Genomic DNA, 18,740 nt, shown 5'->3' with positions numbered 1-18,740 from the left:
GCTATGATGTATGTGAAGTCCCTGCCTTCTCCAAAGAATGTGTAAAACTGCTGCAAACCCTGGGCTTGGGGCCTCTTAGCGTCGCCAGTTGCTGTGTGTGCGCGGAGGACCAAGCTAGCTCGCAATAAACACCTCTTTGCTGCTTACATCGATCTTGGGTCTCTGGTGGTCTTTTGGGGGTCCCGAATTCGAGCATAACACAGCAATGCACAGAGGCATGAAATAAATTCAAATGTTGAAAGTAAGTCGTACGTTTTCCCTACTCGTTCATCTTAATATTTGAAGTATCATTGAATTTGATGTATTTAAAAGATGGCGCTATTTTGTTCTTTCTCCCCCCCCCCTTTTATTTTTATTTTTTATGGTGTGGGGGGATTGAACCCTGGGCCTTCTACACTGTTAGGCAAGAGCTGTCCTGCTAAACCACATCCCCTAACTGCTGCTTTTTTTTTTTTAGTTGTAGTTGGACACAATACCTTTATTTTACAGGGTGCTGAGGATCCAATCCAGGGCCCCACAGATGCTAAGCAAGCGCTCTATCACTGAGCCACAACCCCAGCGCCCCCTAGCTTCTTGATCACTTTTTTTTAGCAGGCCGTCAGCAGAATGGCAAAACACTTTGTGTTGGCAAAGGAGGGTATTTTCCAATGGCACTTGTAAATGCAGGGGTAGCTGTTTTTCGGTGAGATTATTTAAGTATTATACCACAAATCTTATCTCAGGGGAGAGATCAGACAATCTGGCATATACAAAAAGCTATGCCTTAACCTTGCTTTTCCTAGGTTGCACTCAAGGGTTTGGAGCACAGGATGTTGTTAAGCCTAAATAGTCATTCTTAGCTTTATCAGGATACTGTTGTGGCACATTAGTAATAAATCACTGGGTCAGTCTTATGGTGGGACAGGAAGCTTTATTGCTGGAGGCTGAGATGCAGAGATCTAAACCTCTTGCCACCCATTGACCCTAATTGAGGGTAAGGACAGGCTTATAAAGCTAAAAACCACAAAAGGGGTGGGGGAGGGGAAGAAGAAGCAATCATAATCACAAGATACATTTCATAAAAGTGGAAAATTACCAGATTGTATATAAAAAATAGTCATACTCACATAAATTACATTTTCACAAGGGAAGAAAAAGAAGAGACATGACAAAATCAAAACATTTTTCTGTTTCGATACTGTCAAAGCAGAAACTTCTGGTTAGCAGGTGAGGGGGGCAGATGTGGGTACCATTTGGGAAGGGGCCTGGGGAATTGGGGAGTATATAAAGTATACCTAAGTAGGGTATCTGAACAAAAGGAAGTAAGTCTGGTCAGGATTTTTGAAATGAGCTGGTAACAAGATAACAATACCATCCATCAGCTTTAAATGAGTTCCCACTGTGGATTGTGCCCAGAGGCTCTTGCTGGACTTTTATCTTATGGTAGCAGTCATTGGATCTATGAGGTCCTTACATTTAAAAATACACAGGCATAAACTGATTTTCAATGGAGGTGTTGCAGGACTGGAACCTTTTGGGAAACTGAGGCAGTGTGAAAGCGATAAGTCCTGCTTCTTCACTTATTGAAGTATAATTAGAGAAGCACCCTGAGGCAAGCATATAAAGCAAGGCTTATTTAAAAAGGGGTAACATAGACTTCTCCCACCGGAGAAGGGGGTCACAGCTGGTATCCTGGTGTCCCAAGTGTTTTGCCTTTTTATATGTCCTAGGCTTCCTTTGTTCTCCTGCTCTCTTCCTCTCCCTCTCTCCTTCCTGTGTATGTGATTAGGCTTAGGAGATGCTCAGATGGGATGGCCAAAAGGCAAGAAGCAGATAGGTTGGAGGAGCCAAGTTGGGGTGTAATCAACAACTCCCTATTGGAAGGGACAATCCCTGAGACCGGTTTCCCTAGCAATAGGTTGGAGCAGGGGCAGGTTATCTTGAGAAGGGTGAAGAAAGGGCTCTGAAGGAAGCCTCTGAATTCAACCCTTGCTTGTGTGCCTGTCTAATTCCAGTTCCAAAAGCCTCCCCTCAAACCCCAGTTCTTGTGATCAAGTCAGATAGTTTCTGTTCCTCCAGGACTTTATATACTTGAAAGGTAATATTAACTAGCTGTAAGGTTTATGTCAATTGTTCGCTCCACCCACTGAAGCTTCTTCCTTATGTCTGGGGTACTCTATTCAAGGAAGGTCATATTGAACCATGGGGAGATTTTCAGGGACCTCTTGCAGAAGGGCCATGAGGCAGATGCCTGCATATATAGGGACTCTCAGCTACCCCCTGCCTTTCCCTAGATTCCCTGGCCTTGAGTTACAGCCAGGGCCTGGGGAATTTGGGAAAGGCTTGTCTCTGGTGCTGAGGGCAGACAGGTGGCACTGTTATGTCAGATTCGTGGGACCCCAATAGACCTCCAGGAGCCGAATCCGATGCAAGCACACAAGAGTCTTTTTTGCAAGCTCGAGCCTGGACTCACAACCATTCCCGATGCAGCCGTCCCAGGGAGTGAGTCCTGGTCCTTTGTTCAGTGAGATTTTATAGGTTTTGGGGGGATACTCTATGCGTCACAACATTACACAGCAAATCATTTCACACCTCGGGAAAGTCAAACAACAACTCTTAACATTGATTAGCACATTCACTGGCGGGAACAAGTTGGGTAGGGGTGATTGGTTAGTACAAGAGGGGGATTCCTTTGAACTGATTTTAGGCCACGAAGGGTGAAGTGTGTTCGTGCTAAACTACATGGTTTCCCAACATGTTATCAACCACCATAAACTACTGGGGGGTTATCAGGCATCCCAGGTATTTCCCTGACTCATGCTGATTGGAGGTTGCTAGGGGGGTTGCTATGGGTCCTCACCTAGCCTGCCTGAGTCAGGGATATCTGGTGCCACAAATCTCTCCTGTTATTTGCAGACAAACAACTCAGCAGGGTGGGCATGTGCCTAGGAGTGCTCTGTGGGTTTTTCCAAGGACAAGGGTCATGCCCCCTTCCTTGGACAGGCTTTGCTCTGTGGTAGAGGCTGGTTTCTCAAAAATAGAGTCACATCAGTTTCTCAGCACATGATGTAGAGTCACACCATTCATGCAATCATACATGTACCTAGGGTAAGGACGTCCATCTCATTCCATCATCTTTCCTAGCCCCATGCCCCCTCTCCCCACCTTTCACTCTGTGTTATTTGATACACAGAGCTTTCAAAGTTCTGATATACCATTTTTTTGTTGTTGTTGTTTGTTTGTTTTTTGCTTTTCTTGCCTGTGCTATTAGTGTCAGATTTAAAAAAAAAATCAGTGTCAAATAAAATGTTTTGAAGCTTTTTTCCTATACTTTCTTCTATGATTTTTTTCAGTTTTACGTCTTAAGTTTAGGTTTTTAACTTGTTGTGAGTTAATTTTTACACATGGTGTAATTTAAGCCTTTCAACTTTGTTCTTCAGCATGTGGGTATCTAGTTTTCCCATCACTATTTACAAGTTCACAAGACTGTCCTTTCCCCATTTTACAGTCTTGTTTGTTTGTTTGCTTGTTTATTTATTTATTTATTTATTTTTGTACCAGGGATTGAATCCAGGGGTGATTTACCACTGACTCTTATCCTCATTCCTTTTTGTATTTTATTTTGAGACAGGGTCTTGCTAAGTTGCTTAGGGCCTTTCTAAGTTGCTAAGGCTGACTTGGAACTTGCCATCCTCCTGCCTCGTCTCCTGAGTTGCTGGGATCACAGGTGTGCACCACTGTGCCCTTCCTGCATTCCTTTTTCCTGTCTGATTGCTCTGGTTAGGACTTTTAGTACTCTCTAGTTAGCAGAGTACCTTATTTTTATATTTGCATTATTTTTATGAGAAAACATTTTCAGTTTTTCACCATTGAGTATGATTTTTAGCTGTGGGCTTTTCATATATGGCTTTTACTATTTTGAGGTAGCTTCCTTCTGTTTCTGGTTTGTTGAATTTTTTTTTTTCATGAAAGATTGCTGACTTCTCCATTGCTTTTTCTGCACCAATTGAGATGACCATGTGGATTTTGCCCCTTACTACATGAATGTCCTACATTATATTGATTGATTTTCTTATGTTGAACACCATTCTTGCCTTCTATCAATAAACATTACTTTATTGTTATAATTCCTTAATGTGCTGTTAAATTTGGTTTGCTATGGGGCTGGAGTTGTGATTCAGTGGCAGAGCGCTTGCCTAGCATATGTGAGGAACTGGGCTTGATCCTCTGCACCACATACAAATAAATAAAAGTATTATGTCCATCTACAACTAAAAAAAATAATAAAATTTTGTTTTGCTAGTGTTTTACTGAGGAATTTTACATCCTTGGGGATATTGGCATGTAATTTTTTCCCTAATGATCTCTTTGTCTGGCTTTGGCATCAGAGTGATGCTGGCTCAATAAACTAAGCGTGGAAATCTTCCTCCTCCAAATCTTTGGAAGAATTTGAAGATTGCTGTTAATTCTTTTTTTTAAGACTTATTTTTTAGTTATAGGTAGACACAATATCTGTATTTCATTTTTATGTGGTGCTGAGGATGGACCCCAGTGCCTCATGCATGCTAGGCAAGCACTCTACCACTGAGCCACAACCCCAGCCTGCTGTTAATTCTTTTTAAACATTTGTTAGAATTTTCCAGTGAAGTTATCTGCTCCTAACTTTTCTTTTTGGGAAGGTTTGATTATTCTTCACTCTTACTATTGTTTTCAACCTGTTATATTTTTATTTCTTTACAATGATGCCTTGGTAGGTTGTATGTTTCTAAGAATGTATTCATTTTTTTCTGGGTAATCCAATCTGTTGGCATTGCTGGCATGTAAATGTATGTATTATAATGTCTCAAAAAATAATTACAGGAGAGTCATGAACAATTATGTTCATTTCTAGGATATCAGTTGTAATCTTCCTTCTTTCATGTCTAATTTTAATTGTCTGATTTTTTTTTTGGGGGGGGGGTGTACTGCGGATAGAAACCAGGAGCACTGAACCATTGAGCCACATCCCCAGTTCCCCCCCGCCCCCCCCTTTTTTTTTTCATTTTGAGACAAGGTCTCCTAAATATTTGAGGCTGCTGTCTTTGAATTTGTGATCCTTCTGCCTCAGTCTCTCTGGGATTATAGGCATGCACCAACATACTCAGCTTTCTTTTTCTTAAGTAATCTAGCTAAGGGTTTGCCAATTATGTTGATTTTTCCCAAAAGCCAACTCTTGGTTTTGTTGATTTTGCCATAAATTTTCAGTTTTCTCTTTCTATTCAGTAATCTTACTATTTTCTAATCTTATTATTTCTTTCCTTCTGCTAATTTTGAGTTTAGATTTTTTTTCCTACTTCTTTGAGATGTTAGGTTGATGTGATTTTTTTCTGTCTCAAAATAAACATAAAAAATTAAACAAAAAGGGCTGGGGATATAGCTCAATGTTAAAGCATCCCTGGGTACAATCCAGAGTATCCCCCCCTCATTAAAAAAGAAAAGGAAAAAAAAAACCCACAAATTTTATTTTGAGCTGAGTACAGTAATTCTAGAGACTTGGGAGGTGGAGATGCGAGGACTGAAAATTCAAGACCAGCTTCAGCAACTTATTGAGGCCCTAAGCATCTTAGACCTTGTTTGTTTTATTTTTTTTTAAGACAAGGTCTTGTTGGGCTGCACAGGCTGGCCTCTAAGTTGTAGTCCTCATGCCTCAGTCTTTAAAAAATAAACAAAGCAAGGGCTGGGGATGGGGCTCAAGCAGTAGTGCGCTCGCCTGGCATGCGTGCGGCCCGGGTTCGATCCTCGGCACCACATACAAGCAAAAGATGTTGTGTCCGCCGAGAACTAAAAAAATAAATATTAAAAAAATATTCTCTCTCTCTCTCTTAAAAAAAAAAACAAAGCAAAATTTTTATTTGTGTGCTGGGAATCAGATTCAAGGTCTTGCACATACTAGGCAAGCACTCAACCATCAAGTTATAGCCCCAACCCCCAGTTAAAATTAAGTGCTTCTGAGTAGCCAGGATGACTGGTGTGCACTACATACCTTGTAGTCTGGTGTGTTTTTATTGGTACATTGTTTTATTTATGAGTAAAAGTGGGATATTGAAGTCTACAATTGTGCTGCTCTTTATATATCCTTCATTCCTGGCAGGATTTGTTTTATGTGTTTAGGAGTTCTAGTGTTAGTTAAATATATATTTCTATTTGTTCTGTCTCCTAGTGAATTGACTGTTTCAGCATTATGCATCGACCTCCTGTCTCTATGACAGTTTGTGCCCTGTCCTAAAGTCCACTTTCTGATACTGTACAGCTGCTGCTGATCTCTTTTAAAGTTCTCATTTCTAGCCTTGACTTTTACCCTTTGGCTCTCTTTAGATCTAATGTGACTCTTGTAGGGAACATACAGTTGTCTCCTTCCTGTTATCCATTCAGTTGATGCATATCAGTGTTGACTCTGTTTACATTTAAAGAATTTCTCTTGGGAAGTACTCACTGTGGCCACCCTGAATTATGCTGGGTTGTCTCTGGCTTGGTTTTCCCTAATAAATGCCCTCACTGCCTTCTTTCTTGTTTAGTGTTGGTAGGGATATATTTTCATTACCTTCTTAGTTCCCTTTGTGTATATTCTATAGATATTTTTCTTTGCAGTTATCATTATTCAAAAAACGTACTAAAGTTATAACTACGTGTTTTAAACAAATGACAGGTTAAATTGAGCTCATATACGAAATACACTCCTTTAATCTGCCTTCTTCCCCACTTAATGTTAGTAGTGACACAAATGGCCTCTTTTTGTATTATATATACCTTAACATAGATTTACAATTATCTTTTATGCTTCTGTTATTAAGTCTATCAGATATAGGTGGGTACAGTGGTGTGCTCCTGCAATCCCTGCAACTCGGGAAGCTGAGGCAGAAGGATCACAAGTTCAAGGCCAGCCTATGCAATTTAGCTAGATCTTGTCTCAAACATAAAAACTTAAAAGGGCTAGGGATGTAGCTCAGTGGTAAAGCACCTCAGATTTTAATCCACAGTACCAAAAAAAAAAAAAAAAAGTCAGATATAAAAGTGACTAATACACCGAGAGTGCTGTAGAATTTTGTCAATTTTTTAAATTTATGTTTATCTGGGAGTTTTATATTTTCATTTTTGCTTCAATATAAAGGACTTCCTACAGCATTTCTTCTTTTGGCCCTGGGGATTGAACCCAGGGACACTTTACCACTGAGCCACATCTCCAGTTCCCTTTATTTTTCATTTTGAGGCAGGGTCTCTTAGGGCCTTGCTAAGTTGCTAAGGCCGACTTTGAATTTGAATCCTCCCTCCTTGGCCTCTTGATTGCTGGGATTACAGGCCTGTACCACAATGATGGCTTGCTCATATTCTCTCTCTCTCTCTCTCTCTCTCTCTCTCTCTCTCTCTCTCTCTCTCTCTCTCTCTCTCCAGGGCTGGGGATTGAACCTGGGGCTCTGTGCCTACTAGGCAAGTCCTCTACCACGAAACCACATTGCCAACCCATTACTTTTCTCTTGAAGTAATGAAGATTTTTTGTGTCTGCCTTTTGGTAGTGTATGCTCTCTTCTCATGTATATCTCTTACTTTTATCTTAGTTGGATATTTTAAAACTTTGTTGATTTACATGTCCATTTAGTTCCTCACGTTTGGGGAATGCACATGATGTCACACTTAGTTGAGTCCAGTAGGAGATCCCTATATTCTCGTCATTTTTCTTTATTGTTTTTTTCAATTTCTCTCTCTCTCTCTCTCTCTCTCTCTCTCTCTCTCTCTCTCTCTCTCTCTTGAATTTAAAAGTCCTTTGAATGGCTAGCTGGGACCTGCAGTTTATTGCTGCTGCCAGCATTGAGAGAGAGGATATCATACTGCATATCACTTCTCACCACTCTAGGAAAAGAGCAAAATTCAGAATTCTAAGCATGGTTCCTGTGTATTACTTTTGCACCATTGTAAAACTGAGAAATTCTAAGTTGAACTGTTGTAAATTTGGGACTATTTGTCTATGTGTGTGCATGAGTGCATGGATATACAAACTTGTGACATTTATAAAAGACAAATCATTATTTCATATGTAAGCTTTGTGTTCTTTTAACTGCTGAAATTGTCTTAAGCATTTTCCATTATCTTAAATTTTTCCTATGCTATCACTTAGTGAATTAAATAATGCACAGAATGTTAACATATCCTGTGAATGCTTTTTGCATGATATACAGTGACCTCCTATGTAGTTCCATGTCATTAGGCTTGAACTTGTTTGAGGTTTCTTTACCTTTTTTTTTTTGTTTGTTTGTTTCAGGTTTCTAAGAGAACTCTGTCAAAGTACTCTTAATCCTGGGTTGTGTTGTTTAACTCTTTGATTCTTTAGCCTCAGTTTTTTATTTCTTAACTTTTTAGGGTGCTGGGGGTTGAACCCAGATTCTTATGCAAGCTAGGAGGGCAGGAGCTCTACCACTGAGCCATATCCCTAGCAAACTTAGGTTCAGTTTTGCAGCCTGACTGTCTGGGTTCACATGCTTCTCAGCTATTTCTTAACTATTTGACCTGAAGTGAGTTTGTGTCTGTGAGAGGGTGGCCTCATGATGAGATGGGGTATTTCTTTCCCTCACCGCTATTATGTTGCTATATGAATCAGCACGTGTGAAAGCATTTAGAATAATTCCTGGCATGGGGAAAGTGTTCAAAAGTTTTAGTCATTGTCATCATTATGTTTTTTAGATTCTTTTTTTTTTTAAACCACTATGGACTGTGTCATTGTCACAGGAAAGCAGGAAGCTGAAACTCCAAACCTTGGTTCTTGTGTTCTGACAAAAGAAGATTTAAAGTCAGACACCAAAGTCATGCAAGATAACTTTATTAGAAGTGAAAATAAAGTTTTTAAAAAAGTGAGACTTAAGCAAAAACACTTTTAAGGGAGAGAGTGGGTTTTCTCCAAGCAGAGGACAACGAAGGAGACAATGCTATTCCCAATTTTATTACTGTTTAATCAGGTGTTCAGCCTCCTTTTCGTTAGGCTGTGGAGTTTTTGACCTCAGTTGGTCCTCTCTGAAACTGTCATGGTAGCCATACTATGGGGGGCTTCATGGTCAATGCCATGGGATCAATAGTTGGTTAGAAGTTACCTTAGTGTGCCTGTGCTACTAAAAGAATCTTCCTTTCCAGACAGTTGGAGACACATATAACCATAATTCCTAGCTTTGTGTCAACATCAATGGATCCTGTAAAGAGTTAGTCCCATTAATCCTTTTCTCTTGACGTATTTCCCAATTCATTCCTTTTGCTTCCGTTTATTTTTTACAAATTAACTAACACTCTTTGCTTTTTCTTCTACTTTGGAAGTATTTTAAAGAAGAACCCTAAGTAATTTAAAGAACTCATGTGACCTTGCCTGCCTTTCATTGTTCATTGCTAGCTACTGCCTAACAACATCTCTGACAATACCATATATGCTGTAGCTCATCTAGATACTGAACATCCCCAGATGTGTAGAACATGATATCTAATGGTATAAAGATAACTGTGCATTGATGTGTGTGTGTGTGTGTGTGTATTTCTTATCTCCAGAAATGAGGAATCCATACTGATCTAGAGGATATCATAGCCTTCTATGGAAAAGTATAATGAAATAAGATCAGAGACATGTAATTTGCTTAAAAATACTATCCATGAAGAGTGTCAGAGCATTCACTTTAATGGGGTTGATCCTTATACCTCTCTCCTGTTGTTATTTTTTGCAGATGGTAAATCTCTTCATCTGCCTGAAGTTAAATGTATTTTTGTTTCAGGGTCTGCTGACATTCAAGGATATGGCCAGAGAATTTTCTGAGGAGGAGTGGAAGTGCCTGGGCCCTGCTCAGAGGGCTGCGTACAGGGACATGCTGCTGGAACCTACAGGAACCTAGCCTTCCTGCTTGAGCACCACTTCCCCCAAGGTCGGGGTCTGCTCTGCAAATATTTCCATTTTCCCCCGTGTGCCTCTTGGGGGCCCTGTGTGGCTTGGCTGAGAATGAAATCCTGTTGCCTCTGCAGGGAGAAGCTTCAGCGTGACCTCTGACTTTCAACCATCTCCTTCCTTCAGGTGATCCTCCCCCTGTATAATCATGGGTGGTTCCAGAGCTGAAGTAGGCCTAGAGCCTTTCAGATTTTAAAACATCCACTGCTCTTATCGTTTACCTCTGAGCTTGTAAATCAATAGTTCTTGGAGGAAAGCTAGATGTCTTCATTACACTGTTCCCTAAACTTTTGGTAGAAGTTGAAATCAGTGGATTTTTCTTGCTGCCTCCATCTGCAATGTCCTCTCCCGCAAGTTGAGCATGGCTGCATTCTGGAAAGCCACCGCACAGCATGTCCCTTCCTTTCATAAGCAGGAATCTCTCTTCCTGATACGAGTGTTGGTCTCTATGTTGGAACCCTGGACTATGGAGTCCAAGATGAAAATATCATGAAGCACCCCTCCCCTAGGTGGTGTTCCGTCAAAGGTGAGAGCACAGGTATGAACTCAGGCGGCAGAGGAAGCTACACCACTCATAGTGGGCCAGAGAGTCACGCAGACAGGGCAGTGGGAGAACAGAACCCTATTTCCCATCCACCTGAAAGCAATTTTCTCTCCTGCCCTTGTCAGCTGTTCTCCAAATGGCAGTATTTATCCTCCCAGCAGTGCTGCAGCTCAGACAGGGCAGAGTTTCTGTTGTGATGAACAGCCAGTGGTCAGTTCTCTGCCAGTAGATGTCAGAGCGGAGGCCTCCACACTCCTGCACTTGGACCTACCTGTCTTCCGGGTTTCCGGGGCTCGGAAGAGCTCTTCCAGGGTTAGGAAGCCTTGGCTGTTCTTCCTTTGCATCTGGGGCCCTACAAACTGCACCCAGCTGTCTCAATTCTGTTGTGGTCCCACAGATATTTTTCCATTCTGCTTTTAATGTGCTGCTCAGATGGTAGAACAGGCCTAGGATACAGACTCACGGTGGGAAAATTAGGCAAGAAGGAGAACGTGGGATCCCAAGCAAATTCAAAGGCTATCAAGACAGACTCCATGAAAACTTGACTTAAGAATAATTCTGTCGGGCTTTATGCTCTGTCATCGAGGCCAACTGGGCTGCCAGTCCTGCTCTGGAGACTCAGTAGGTTAGGGTCCCCATCCCCACTCTTCTGCTCTTAGGTATATTGAGAAGAAAATACCAAAGGTGTGTCTGACCAAACATTTGATAAGAAGATTAGCATGAATGTGAGTACTGGACTTGATGACTGTCCCATCAAAAGGCAAAAATAGAGACAGGATACTACTGTGAGCAGAAACCTGTGAGCAGAGCTCAGAAAATGGGCAAAATGAAGGAGACTTATCATATTTCTTCTGCCCCACAGAGCTGGACTATAGAACTATATGGCTGAAAATGGGGAAGTTTTTAAGACAAGGGAAAAGGGACTTTTCCCAAGTGTGGGAATGGGGATGTGGTGGAGTCTTTAAAAGCAAGGTCTAATGAGATGTCCTTAGGGTACTGGGGAAGCTGCCCTTAGAAGGAGTTCCGGAAGGATACCTCTGATAGAGTCTCTCTGAGCTTTCAAGGAGAATGAGTCATAACAAGAACCACCTTGATGCCTGGATTGCTCTCAGTGCTGTTTGGCAATGGAAACTCTCCCTCTGTTATGAGCTCCTGTATGCTCCTCCTGCTGTCTGCCACGAGGCCATCATGAGAGCTGAGCTGATGCCAGCACCATACCATTGAATCTCCAGAACTATGAGCTAAATTAACCTCTTTCTTAATAAAGTTATCCTTTGATGAAAATGTTCTGATATAGACCTCAAATGCCATTCAGAAATCACCATGGCTGCCATTCCAGAGTGTATGGGCCCCCAGGTCAGGGCTACATCCACCTTGATTTTAGAACTTGGGACGAAATCCAAGGAGAGTCATACAATTGAACTCTGGGGCAAACCTCATCTCAACCAAGAACTCTGGCATGGATGGAGCCAAGGCAAAGAGCCCCAACCTGGGCAATGCCCTAGCAGAAAACTTCCACAGGACTGGGACCCAGAGAACTGCTTTTGGGAACATTCTGCAAAACCCCAACCGAAAACACTCAGGTGCACATCAGCAGGAAATAATTAAATCAGTGGTCTAATATTCACACGGTAGAGTTCAATGCTGGAAAAGGATCCACACCACAAGCAAAATCTCAGATAAACTCAGAATGAGGACATTTAAAATGAGTGAACAGAACGGTTTCTGCTGTCTGATATTCATAGAGAGTACAAAAGAGGCTACAGTGCTGTGTGCTGATGGATGGAGGAATGGTGTGCACTCTCAGGAGAGGGAGAGCAAGGACCAGTAGCCCAACCTGCCCTGTTCTATATAAAAGACTCTTACAGATTTGGGTTCGGTTTTTGAAATTCTATTGTTAAGTCCAACAATGACCTGTGCATGAATCTTTAGGTATTTTACATCTATGTTACAATGGAAGAAAGGGAAAGGGCTTAATGTAATAGTGTCTGCAAATATTGAGTTGCTTGACACCATGATTGATCTTTTAAAGTAAGGTATCAATTCTAGGTTGCAAACTCAGATATAACAGACATACAACTCCCAGTGTAAAAGAGTAAAAGGTAGGATTCTCTTTGAATTAATACAAAAGATATTAAGAGACAGAAAAACAACAGTGCAAATATCATAAAAAGCAAACAGTAAGTTGATGAAACTAGTTCCAAATATTTCCATTATTTTACTCAACAAATGTAGACTGCCTTTCTAATAGTGACAAAGATTTTGCTGAACTCAGGGAGATATTTTAAGGAGGTATTAACCATTCATTGACCACAGTGGAATATGTATGAATTAAATAAAATTCTAGAATGGTATAGAATTTTTCATTGTTGTAATTAGTATAATTTTAATTCTCTTTACATGGCATTTTTCAACATTATTTCTTGATGGTACTATGCATACTCGGACTGGTTGTCATATACACAGAAATAGAGGCATGCACACATGTACATGATCACCCAGTAGTAGGTCTGTTCTGACAGATCCCTGTACTGTGACTGTGCCACCCTTGTGTTTATGGCTCAGGGAGGTGAGTAATAACCAGGAGACATGGGACAGGGGCACACACATCACATGTTTCTGAGGACACTAGGGGAGGTTCTCCTCTTTATCCAGGAAAAGCAGACCCTAGTGACACTAGCATCTCTGCTCAGGAGAATAAAGGGGCTGAGAGCAGAGAAACTGCATTGATTAAGGCAGAGAGGTGCAGCATCCTCTGACTGGGAGGACCAGAAACACCCCACCAGAGATGAATGGTGAAGGAGAGAGTGTAGAGGGACACGAAGGTGCCCACCAGAAGGAGGATGGTTTGGGTAGCTCTGGACTCTGGGGAGGACCTGGGGGAGGGACTGTTGCCGTGGAGGTGCTGGAACCTCTGCTTGTGCCTGTACAGGATGAGAACCATGGAGCCACTGGCCCAGGGCATGATCCCCAAACACAGCACATCAGGGAAGGACAGCAAGGCTATACTTAGTGCCTCTCTAGTGTTGTCATGAGCCCCACCAGAGCAGTATCCAAAATCTCTTTGTGATATTATTACTCCCTCTGTCAGTCACACACAGGAACAATGGTATTGACCAGCAGGTGGAGGATCCAGCACAGGAGCACAGAGGTGCCAGTGTACCTGGGGGCTTTCACTTGGAGCTCTACCCACCTCGAGTCCCTGGGGCTGATGGTGATGGCCTGGAAGACACTCAAGAGGCAGGTGCTGCTGAAGGACATACCCCTGCCCACCCTGTGAACACAGAAAACAAGTTTGCATCCAAGATCACTGAAGAAATGTCTAAAGCCAAGAGCTGCCATGTCTGTGGGACTCCCCTGAAGAGCAGGAAAAGGGAGTTGGCTACAGTCAGGTGCCTAATAATCAAATCTGTGCATCTTAACCCACACCCAGAGCAGTAAAGGCAGAGGGAGGAGGAGAGGAGACAGAAATTCCCCAGGATTCCAACCACAGTCTGGCTCAAGAAGACCACACCCAGGGTCAGGTGCCCAGGGGCCATTCTGCCAGTTCCCACAGACGATATTGATCTTCAGATCCCAGGATCCTGCATGAGGACAAGAGGTAAGGGCTACATTGAAAGGGTCATCTAAAGTCCAGTGCCTCTGCTTACTATTAGTTCACAATTAGGAACATGTACTTTAAGGTGTTTCTATTACTAAAAGGATTCCATCATTAAAACATCTGTTTAATATATTAAAATGTGTTAAAAAAACATTGTAACATGTATAATGGCATAATTTGGCATGAACATTCTTTATATACAGAGTTACGAAAAATTGTGCTGTAAATGGGTAATAATGGGTGTAATGCATTCCACTATTGTCATGTATGTAAAAAACAAATAAATAAATAAAATAAAAAACCCATTATAAAGAAAAGATGTATACAGCCTTTTAATTTTTTACATTTTTAAACACTCCATGAGACAGGTACTTCAGTATAAAGTCGAGGGATGTTTAAACTGAGGGATGTTATCTGATTTTCCAAATCCACACTGGTTGAGATTATGTAAAAATGTGGATGTGTAACCGATGTGATTCTGCAATCTGTATTTGGGGTAAAATTGGGAGTTCATAACCAACTTGAATCTAATGTATGAAATATGATATGTCAAGAGCTTTATAATGTTTTGAACAACCAATTAAAAAAAAAAAGAGATATCATGGGCTGATGTAGAATGAGGCATTTAAACATCATGTTCTACTATCAAACCTAGTTTCTAGAGTTTCTCCAGTTATCCATACATATATTTAATTTTTACTGAACACATTAATACATTTTAGATACAGAATTTTATTATTTTGGCTTTAAAAAAGATGTGCTGATTTGTAAACGATAATCCCACCAGCCACTATCAATTAAGATTGAACCTTATAAGATCTTGATGAAAGGCAGATGCACTGATTCCTGTAAGAGTTATAGGAATCTGTCCCATGATCAGGGTGGCTTTAATGAGCATCAGGTTATCCCCACATAAACAGAGCCACAGGAAGACACATTTGTTTTACTTCCAGGAAACATTGTAAAACAGCTCCTACCAGAGGAATCATTGTACTCACTCTCTGACACCCTGAACCAAGGCACATGAGATACTAGTCAATGATGGAGTACAGAGGTTAAAGGTTAGTTTACTAGTTTAGTTCATATATTCATCAATTGATGCATAATTTACGTAAAACAGCTAGCAATGAGGTAAGATGTACAAAGAGTATTAATACAGAATACTGTAACATGAAAGCTGTAAGGCAGGAATCATTTAATACACACTATGCAGTGACATAGTTGCTTTTGAAATTGATTAAAAAGACATTTAAAACTCAACAAGATTCATTGAAGTGTGTCAACTGCCATCTGACATTGATTATCATAAGTCACATGTTCTTTCCATGCTTTCTAAAGAACCTCAGGAATAAAGGCCATCTTACCATCACCAACAGTCCCTCGTGTCCCCAGTGCAGATGCAATTACCGTCCCATTCAGCACCTCCTAAGAGAATTGAGGAAGCATTTCTATTCCAGCCAGCAAAATTCAATGCACAGAATCTGCACAGGACTAGATAATTCCTACAGATTTATCCTAGTCTTTATGGAAAGCATGAGGGTGATATAGGTGTACCTCTAGTTACCCCCCAAATTGTGTCTCTGATTGAAGTAAAGCAGGTTGGACAGCAGGTTAATTTGAGAATTACAGTCGAGCACCTTGTCATTCTGGTGTCATTGTCACATGGGTTAAGAACAAAAGAGTTTATTACTGTAGCTGTGGTAACTTTCACTGGGGGCACCAGACACTGGTGGTGGTCTGCTGCCCTCAACTCCCTGCACTAGGGCAGCTCGGGCCTCAGGAATTTCGACTCCTGAGTGGCTTTGGCACTGGAGCACGTCTGAACTCTAAGATCCCCTTTATCCGACACCCCACTTACCTAGACTCTGACATGCCTCCTTCCCTCACACATTCTGTCAGGCTCCAGTAGCAAATTCCAACCTTCCTCCATTCTGCTGACTGCTGAGCACACCCAGTGGTCCTGACAGGCAGGGCTGTGTGGGTGGAGGCAGCCAGACCCTGAGATATGGCTTTGTGACTGTGTGACGTCACCTCCCTGCACAGCTGCAATGATCATGTCACCTGTCATGGCAAGGACCGTGTAGCTGGGGAAGCTGAGATCATCAGAAAACTTTTTGCCCAGTTGCAATTACCAAAACAAGCCCCTAGCTCCTACCTGGCATCTCCAAAGAGACTTGGGAGTGTCTGGGGAGGCTCCTTTCCTTGATCCCTGGACACGGACAGTGGAGCACGTAAAGCAGAGCAGGGAATGCTGGGTGTCCATGGATGGATGACTGGATGAAGGAAATGAACATGCATACCTCTCCTGGAATACTATTCAGCTATTAAAAGGAATGAAATATTGTCATTTGTGGCAGCATTGAAGAAATTGGAGGACATTATCATAAGCAGAAATGTAGACTCTGTTGTACAAATACAGAAAGTGTGACGTATTCTCACTTACATGTGGAAGCTTAAAATGTTTGTCTCAGGAGAGAGAATAAGTGAACAGAGGTAAGGACACAGGTAGGAAGGAAAGGCACAGGCCCACAGGGAAAGTTGATAGGAGTGATATCTACTAATATTCTATAGCACAGTAGATAAATACCATCAATGCCCCTTAATTTTATATTTCAAAACAACTAGTAGAGAATAGTTTGTTTCCAACACATAATACATGATAAATGTTTGATGTGATATGCCAGTTATGCTCTTTGGAGCATTGTATATTTTATACATGTATTGAAATGTCACTCTGGTCATCCCAGATGCCAGAGTTGAGAGAAGTAAATCCAAGTGTTTAAAGTCCCAGTGTTGTCTTAGACCAAAGGAGAAGGTTAATCCAGTAATGAAGGTAGTATTTGGAATTTTCCTTTTCTTTAAACCCGATGTATATAAGGAATCCTTGATAATTTTTATCATACAGGGATTTAGCATTTTATTTTATTTTTTGGGTACTATGGATTGAACACAGGGGCACTTGGCCACTGAGCCAGGTCCTTTTTGAATTTTATTCAGAGACAGGGTCTCGCTGAGTTGCATATGGCCTCGCTGTTGCTGAGGCTGACTTTGAACTCAAGATCCTCCTGCCTTAGGCTCCCTAGCTGCTGGGATTACAGGTGTGTGCCACTTTGCCCAGCAAAACAGTTATTTTAGATTCAGATTTTTCTTATACTTTTTAAGTGCAGTATCTTTTACATATTATCTTGGATCTCTTTAAAATATATAGATGGTATATTCAATTAGGTGATTTTCTTGTTTTACTTTGTAGCATTTTTTTGATTTTTTTTTTGCTTTTCCAATATATATCCCTGTATATTATAAACTCATTTAATTCCTGTGTTTTATTGCCATTAATATCACTTCCTAAACAGTATTTGATAAGCTAGGCACATTGGCAAATTCCTGTAATCCTAGTAACTCCAGAGGCCGAGGTGGGAGGATTGCAAGATCAAAGCCATCCTCAGCAAATGAGCAAGGTCCTAAGCAACTTAGTGAGACCCTGTCTCAAAATAAAAAAATAAAAAGGACTGGGGATGTGGCTCAGTGTTGGTTGCCCTTGGGGTAAATTCCTAGTAGAGCCTCCTTTCATATACTAGATAATATAGAAAATGGAGGTTGTCTCCTGGTGCTCTCTTGGACTTCACTAGGAATTAAGTCAGCTATTTCTCTATAGGAAAGATAAATTGATGCTTACTGACATTTCTTTGTCAAGTTGAATGAACAGTCATGGTATCTTGCTTTATTTTTATCATTATCATATGTAGGATTCTGCCATATCTCTTTGCTTGCGTCAGTTCAACCATATGTCCTTCAGCTAATCTTTATTAAGAAATGAATTGACTTACATATTTTCTAACAGTAATAATTTTCAAAAGATATCTGCAAATCACAGAGTTCCTTTCATAGAAGCTTGTATGAGGACCGAGTGAATCTCATATAACAGCAATAATTATTGCAGTTCTTATATGAGAATCACTTGGTCCTCGTTTATTCTTCAGTGTGCCAATATTTGCTAACACAAGTTTTAGTATTTTTTTAATTCCAATAATTTCAGAGGTGACAAATATATTTTTGAAAATATCAGTAAGTATTTTGTGAAATATTTGGAAACCTTATTCTTCAATGCCTTTGAGTACCTTAAGTTTCATTGAATTCTCCAATATTTGGGGGATAGTATTGGATATCAGATCCATGGCCTCACACATGCTAATCACCCACTGTACTACATAGCTACATCTTCTGACCCTAAAATATTTCTTTTGGTACTTGGTATTGAAATGAGCCATAACAAAAAGCCTTCCAATAACAACAATGAAAAAGCCAGGAGAAGATGTATTTTCAGCTGAGTTCTTCCCGACATTTAATCAGAAACTAATGTAACTCCTCCCTGAAGTATTCCAGGAAATATTAAAGGAATGAATGCTTCCATTTTTTTTTCTGTGAATCCAGTATCACCATAATTCCAAAACCAGATGAGGACAAATTAAGGAAAGAAAACTGATCAGTATTCCTGCTTTGTTTGCTTGCATCACAGTGGGTCATTACTCGAAACTAGGCAAGTGCTCTCCTGCTGACCTACACCTCAGCATGGTCGAAACTTCAGTTGGTGTGTGATCCATGCCAAACGTGTAACAATTATTCCAAAGTCTTCCTGCTAGCACACAGACCTGACCTATGATTCTACTGAT

Source organism: Marmota monax, unplaced genomic scaffold (assembly GCF_021218885.2).
Source record: "Marmota monax isolate L192 unplaced genomic scaffold, Marmota_monax_Labrador192_F-V1.1 WCK01_AAM20220418_F8-fsc00215, whole genome shotgun sequence".
Classification (NCBI taxonomy): Eukaryota; Metazoa; Chordata; class Mammalia; order Rodentia; family Sciuridae; genus Marmota; species Marmota monax.
The sequence above is the reverse complement of the archived record's forward strand: the minus strand, read 5'-3'. Positions refer to the sequence as shown.